General features: G+C 33.0%; 1 pseudogene; it reads left to right on the forward strand.

Moving 5' to 3' along the window:
• The first annotated feature begins 276 nt into the window (after window positions 1-276).
• On the forward strand, window positions 277-3,812 carry LOC149159216 (polyadenylate-binding protein 2 pseudogene; annotated as a pseudogene).
• Window positions 3,813-7,455: the final 3,643 nt, after the last annotated feature.

Genomic DNA, 7,455 nt, shown 5'->3' on the forward strand with positions numbered 1-7,455 from the left:
TTCGTTGCTTTGTATCTGATAAATAGACACAATGGGTCAAATGGTTGCCTCTGGCTGAATGGTGGTATAACACTTCCTTCCATACTGCAACAAAAATGACCCCATTTATGGAACTTTATGGATATCAGCCACCATCCATCACATCATATTTAGGAGAAAATTCTAAGGTTCAAGCAATGGAACATCACATTGAGCATCAACAACAAGTTCTCCAACTCTTAAAGGATAACCTCGTGTTGGCACAGAATAGAATGAAACAACAGGCAGATTCGGGTAATGTACTCACCCCATGACCCCAGCATCCGTAACTTTGTATCAGCCAAAATTTTTGTAAAGAATCTTGATAGAACAGTAGGCGAAGATGCTTTCTATCGTACTTTCGCTATGTGTGGGCCCATTCTCTCTTCTAATATTGCAACAGATGCATCAGGGCAATCCAAAGGATATGGATTTGTGATTTATGAACGTGAAGAGGGAGTGAAAAATGCAATAAAATATTTGAATGGTCAGTTTATCGATGGGGAACGGGTTTATGTTGCTCCATTCATGAAAAAGGAGCAGCGAGAACGAGAAAATGGAAACACCAAGTTCACTGATGTTTTTGTTAAGAATTTATCAGAGTCAATGAATGATGAGGATTTGAGATATTACTTTAGTGTGTACGGACCAATTACAAGTGCCAAAGTGATTAGCGATGCCGCAGGTAATTCAAAGTGTTTTGGATTTGTTAATTTTGAGAATGGAGATGATGCCGCAAGCTGCGTTGAGAATTTAAATGGGAAAACAATTGATGGTAAGGAATGGTATGTTGGGAAAACAATTGATGGTAAGGAATGGTATGTTGGAAGGGCATTGAAGAAATCTGAATTGAGGAGGCAATATGGATTAAATCTTTATTTAAAATATTTGGATGACAGTATTGATGACAACAAGTTGAAAGAACTATTCTCTATTTATGGCACAATCACTTCATGCAAGGTAATGAGAGACTTTCATGGATACAGTAAAGGTTCAGGGTTTGTGGCATTTTCATCTCTTTTACAAGCATCGCAAGCTAAGGTAGAAATGAATGGAAAACTTGTTGCTGGAAAATTTCTTTATGTTGATTTCGCTGAGCCAAAGGAGGAGAGAAGTGAAAAGTTACAGAGTCATTTATTCAAGTTTCACGATCCAATTGGTAGGGAACCTACTATTACTACCACTTTCTCCATGTATAAGCGTCGTCAGACGAAACCATCCAATTAGCATGGCACTAGATTTTAGTCTTGCATCATAGTTATATTTTACTCATTTATTTAATTATCTTTCTTTCCTCTTTCTAGGTGAGTTAGTTATCTTTCATGTAAAAGGAGGTGGGGAAGATAATAACCACTACTCACTACCACACTTGCTGTAACTTGTAAGCACTTCAATCTTTAATAGTTTCTATTTTGAAAAGGAATGAATACTTAATTATTTAATTAGATTTAAATGATGATTACTAAATTGGTTTAGTTACATGTTTACATCATATGATAAGTTAATTGTGCATTGGTATGACACAATTGATCATATTAGTTTATATGATTTAGATAATTTGAAATTAGTTGAAGGGCACCCAATGAAGCTATAACATTATTTCTAAGTGGCCATTAACTTCTTAGCAAAGGGCAACAAGAATGATAATAGGGTTTCCACAACTGTATCATTTTCCAACCAAGAAAGCTAAATACTTTCAAGGCATGTGTTAGATAACAGTTGTGGGAATTAGGGATGATTAGAGATACTTCCACAATGAATAATATTGAAAAAATATGAAATGTAATAATATGAATAGACTTTCTAAAAATATAATTTCTATTAATAAAAGCCGTGTAACTATTTAAATTTTGACTTTTTCTAATGATGACATGTTTTGTGTGATGCAAAATGTAATATATATGTTTCCAATACCATTAGATTTTATCACTTAATTAATTTTAATTTTATATTTTTTTATTAATTAAAATCAATACATTTTTTAAATTACAAGGCCTTTTATTTTTTATGCTACATGTTCCATTTCATGACTTAAATATTCTTATCCATTACCAAGATAATCCCCCGTAGATTTTGTGAGAAGAAACCAAATTGTAGCTAACGAATAAGATCAAAGCCATAAAGAAATGCCCTCAAAGCTTATTCACATAATAGGTGTTCATGATTCTCCCTAATAGTTCCTCTTGTCTCAATTTATCTCATGCATTTTTACATACCAAGTAGTTTCACTATTCTCTTGTATATTATATGACACATAGAGCTATACAGTGGCATCTTTTTGTTACTTTCATTAGTTTGATCACTTTGCTTCCCTATTAAGGGCCATTGGAACTAGTGGCATGATTGTCACATTGAATAATGAGGAAAAGCTTGTATTAGAATACCTCAACAAGTGGAAGAGCCTAATGGAAGAAGATGCTTCTTGAGAGAGAGAAGATTTATATTAACAACATCTCTCATTGCCTATGCTTTGAGCATAAAATATTTCTTTTGAGGAAAAGGTAATCTTATGTATAAAAACTAAAATAATTTTAATTATGGTTTGAGCCTAAAATATTTCTTTTTAAGGAAAAATTGATATTATGTATAAAACTAAAATAAATTTAATTGTATATTAACTCTATAGAAAGGCTCTAATAGAAGTGAAAAAGCACTTAAGGCTATATTGAAACATGAGCTTTCATGGTAAAACAAACTTCATCCATCAATTATTATTGAATTTGTATAAATATATTTCTATTTATTAAGTTTTCTTTAATAAAATAATGATTAATTAATAAAGTTTCAAAAATATATATATAAAAAGTGAAGAAAATTAGAAAAACTTTTCTTTAATAAAATAATGATTAATTAATAAAGTTTCAAAAATATATATATAAAAAGTGAAGAAAATTAGAAAAAATATTATTAAATAAAAAATAAACGATTTAAAAAAAAAAATAAATTTAAAAAATAAATCACTAGACGTTACCATATATCCTTCATGGTACATCCTTCATTTTATATATATTTTGTCTATTAAATAACATATTTATTTAATTAATATATTTATAGTCTTTAATGTTTAATATATTCAATAATATATTTATTTAATTAGTCAAGTATTCACGGGTATGAAGAAACTAATAAACCTGAAACCATGCTTCTCCCAGTCTATTTTGAATTGTCAGGATTGATTTTGCTATTCAATATTATGAAAATTAGGATGCCCACCAATGAAGAGAAAACCTAACAAACCTTGCACCTATTTCGAAAATCTGATCCGCCACATATTTATCCGTCTCCACATGCCTAGTGAAGAAAGACATTCAGGAAAGTCGATGTGATCTTCTCCTTCGGTAGAGAAATAAGCGGTTTTCATTCTCCATCCGCGGATTTTTTACCTACACCAGCCGTGGATGGATTTCTGTTTTTATTTAGGTTTAACTGGTATTTCGGTTGAATTGGGTTTGGACTTTTATTTCGATTGAGTTGGCATTTGGGAAGTTGTGCTTTCTGCTTTTCCAAGTATCAGAGAGCAAAGAGCAATGGCAAAGATTTAAATCCAACCAGCAGAACACCGTGTTTCGCAGCAACACCTAGCAATTGATAATGGCAACAACAACCAATTACAACCTAAATCTCTGTATGTGGGGGATTTGGAGCCCAATGTTACCGCGGACCAGATGTATGATCTCTTTGGGCGGATTGGCCCGGTGCTCACTGTTCACATCTGCGGAGATGCCATTACCAACACTCCTCTGGATACGCCTACGTCCATTACAGCTCGGCTGAAAATGCTAGCGAGGCTTTAAGTTTCTTGAATTCTACACCCCTTAATGGAAACCCTATTCGGATAATGTACTCACCCCATGACCCGAGCATCAGCAACTTTGTATTATCTAAAATATTTGTTAAGAATCTTGATGAGCAACTTTGTATTAGCTAAAATATTCGTTAAGAATCTTGATAAAACAGTAGATGCAATAAAATATTTGAATGGTCAGTTTATCAATGGGGAACGGGTTTATGTTGGTCTGTTCATTAAAAAGGAGCAGCCAGAACGATAAAATAGAAATGCCAAAGTTTAATAATGTTTTTGTTAAGAATTTATCAGTCTCAGTGGGGAACGAGTTTATGTTGGTCCATTCATGAAAAAGGAGCAGCCAGGACGATAAAATGGAAATGCCAAAGTTTAATAATGTTTTTGTTAAGAATTTATCAGACTCAATGAATGATGAGGAATGATGAGGATTTGAGATATTAGTTTGGTGTGTACAGGAAATTCAAAAGTGTTTTGTATTTTCTAATTTTGAGAATGTAGATGATGCAGCAAATTCCTTCCAGAATTTAAATGAAAGAAAATTTAAGGCAAGTAATGGTATGTTGTAAATATGGAACAAATCTTTATTTAAAGTATTGGATGATAATATTGATGATAACAAGTTGAGAGAGTTGTTCTCTATTTATGGCACAATTGCTTCATCCAAGGTAATGGAGGACTTTAATGGACACAGTGAATGTTCAGGATTTATGGCATTCTCATCTCCTTTTCAAGCATGCCTAGCTATGATAGAAATGAATGGAAAATTTGTTGTTGGAAAACCTATTTATATTGCTTGGGCTAAGCTAAAAGATGTGAGAACATAAATGCTACAATCTCATCACCTAAGTTACTTAATCCAATTGGCAGTGCAACATAATCCATCATTTTCTTATAGCTATAGCTTACACATCTTGCATGTGAGTGGTTTCTAATTTAGCTATCCTCTTTTATAACCATCCAGTAATATGTGTTTGTGTGTGTGTTTAGAAATTTTTTTTTAATCAAAAAAATATTAGTATTATTGGATATTTATAGTTTTTGTAATGATATTATTTCTAAAAGTTTCTCTCTAGCAAATTTAATTTTATATATATATGAATTCTAATTTTATTGGTTTTGTAAAGATATAATTTTTAAAATAATTTCTTTCTAGGAAATTTATTTTACAATAGTTTGTTTTTGTTGTTGTATTTTTTTTAAGAATTCTTTTTGTAATGATATTATTTCTTAAAAAGAATATTTTCCTAGCAAATTTAATTTTCATTATATGTTTTTTTTAAATAGTGTGGTTCATTGTATTCAAGATCCATAAATATCCATTAAAAACCCACCTAAGCCTAATTTTAGAGGTATTTCGTCTCAAATGGGTTACTTTTTTAGCTTCTGACACATTGCAGAAAAAAGTTATAGCGAAAATGCCACGATGACCTGTTTGGAGCAGCGAAACCCTTGAATCCAAAGCTTTGATACCAAATGTTATGAAATATCTAGAAGCATTGTTGTGTGCCATTTCTATTATCCAACCAAATTGGATAAACGAAACAAGGTATGAATGTAAGAAGGACGAAGAAGTGTGGCTACTCATTCAAAAGTTGCAAAACATCTCAGTTCAAACAATATTGCCAGAACTTGATGAGGAAGGAAAAATCATATTGGAGCCTGGAGCAGTCACAGAAATAAGGACCTTACATCTATGAAATCGATCAATTTCAAAGTATCTCATCAAGTGGAAGAACTTACCTGTTGAATATTCCACATGGGAGGACAAATATTTTATACAAAAGCATCAAGAACTACTCAAGCATTGAGGACAACACTTTTTGAAGGAGAGGGGCATGTTAGGTCCCTATACTACTAGTGTAACCCCTTATTGTTATTAGTATAACCCCCTTATTATATTGTTTTTCCCATGTAGTCCCCATATTGTTATTATTGCTCCCCATAGAAGCCCACTATTATTATTATTGTGCCCTTACATTATTATTGTTATGTCGGCTCTAATTATATTATGACCCCTTAGACTCCTATATCTAGAAAGGAGGTCTTGTCATTTGTATCATCCAGGAATTCTTCATTTGTGTAATGTAAAGGAGGTTCCCCCACGAAGAGGCTGAATCCTAAGACGTTGATTTATATTTTCTATCTTTTTGTGAGTTGGATTCATAACAGACACATGGATTGTGAACATGTGGATCTCTTTCCAATCCCCTTACCAATTTTAGAATAGTTGGTTCTATTTAACGTTGAAAAACGAGATGAGAAGAATTCTTTCATTCATTTATTCTTTGATCATTATATCATATCTTTATTTATCTATGTTTTACTATTTGTATCCACTCTTCTACCACTCATTTATATGTACCCCTTACATTAAATATATATGTAGACACACACACACACACATAGATCATCTATTTTATTAATCTTGCTATTATATATATACCATCTCTTTGGCCTTGTTATCCTACTGACTTTTCTTATTCATTCTAATTACTGCACTCGTTTATGTTTTTTCATTTATCAGAAACATTATTATTATTATTATTATTATTATTACAAGGCATTACAAAAAGTACACCTTTTTTGGACTTGGTACTACAGAAGCAAAGTATATTGTAGCTTGTTGCACATTGTGAAGGAGTATGGATTCATAAGCTACATTGTGGCTTGTTCGACCAGATGCTTGAATCGACTATGTTGTTTTGTGATAGTCAAAGCTATGTGAAGCTCACAAACAATATAGTGTTTCATGCTACGATAAAACATATTAATATCAAGTACCAATTTATTCGTGATATGGTACATAAGGGAGTGGTGAGGCTCTAGTATGTCTCCATTAATGAGCAGATGGATGACATTCTCACAAAGCCTTTCTCTCAGGAAAAGTTTGTATATTTCAGAGACAAACATGGACTAGTGAATAACTCCTCTCTCAGTGAGAGGGAACATTGTTATGACATCAATAGGGGTATGCCTCAAAATGTTGGTAATAACAGGAGCTTGACTCACACTATTTATCGATGGATAACAAGGCTATGGCTCAGACTATTGGTTGCAATAGGAGCATGAATCTAGTTGTCGGTAAAATAGCATGAGAGATGAATATTCTTGAAAGAAATGTTATATGGTGCCTAGACACTTGTGGAGTGGTTACCTGTTCAATATCATGGCCTACAGAGAGGCCCTTGGATTTGGGACATGGGTTTTGTTAGTGTCAGTCCTTCCAGCCTTCCTCCAGTGATCAAATATGCTCTTACAAAGTGGTCTTAGAGTTTCCAAGTCAAATTTTGTCATTTCAAAGAGTTTTCAAACAAAATTTGGTCACTAGGCATTAGGTCTGGGGTTTGCTTTAACTCCTTCTAAAGTTGTCCAAATGTCGGTCCATGTCACCATTCAGCTGAGTCTATCATCATTCATAGGGTTTTCATTACCATCTCAGTGTCTAATGAGTCATTGTACACCTTGTTCATGCTTCAGTTGTGCCTTGGCAAGGTCATTTCCCTCTCCTAGGGTTTTGAAAGCCAATTTCTCTTGGACGGTCAAATCATCGACAAAACTTGTATCCTGATGTTCATACACCTTCCCCTGTCCTTAAAGTACCTTTCCAAATGCTTCCCATCCCTTAGATCCCC

Source organism: Pinus tabuliformis, chromosome 5_2 (genome assembly GCF_031772625.1).
Source record: "Pinus tabuliformis cultivar Carrire ecotype Pingquan chromosome 5_2, CPIR1, whole genome shotgun sequence".
In the NCBI taxonomy this organism is placed as follows: Eukaryota; Viridiplantae; Streptophyta; class Pinopsida; order Pinales; family Pinaceae; genus Pinus; species Pinus tabuliformis.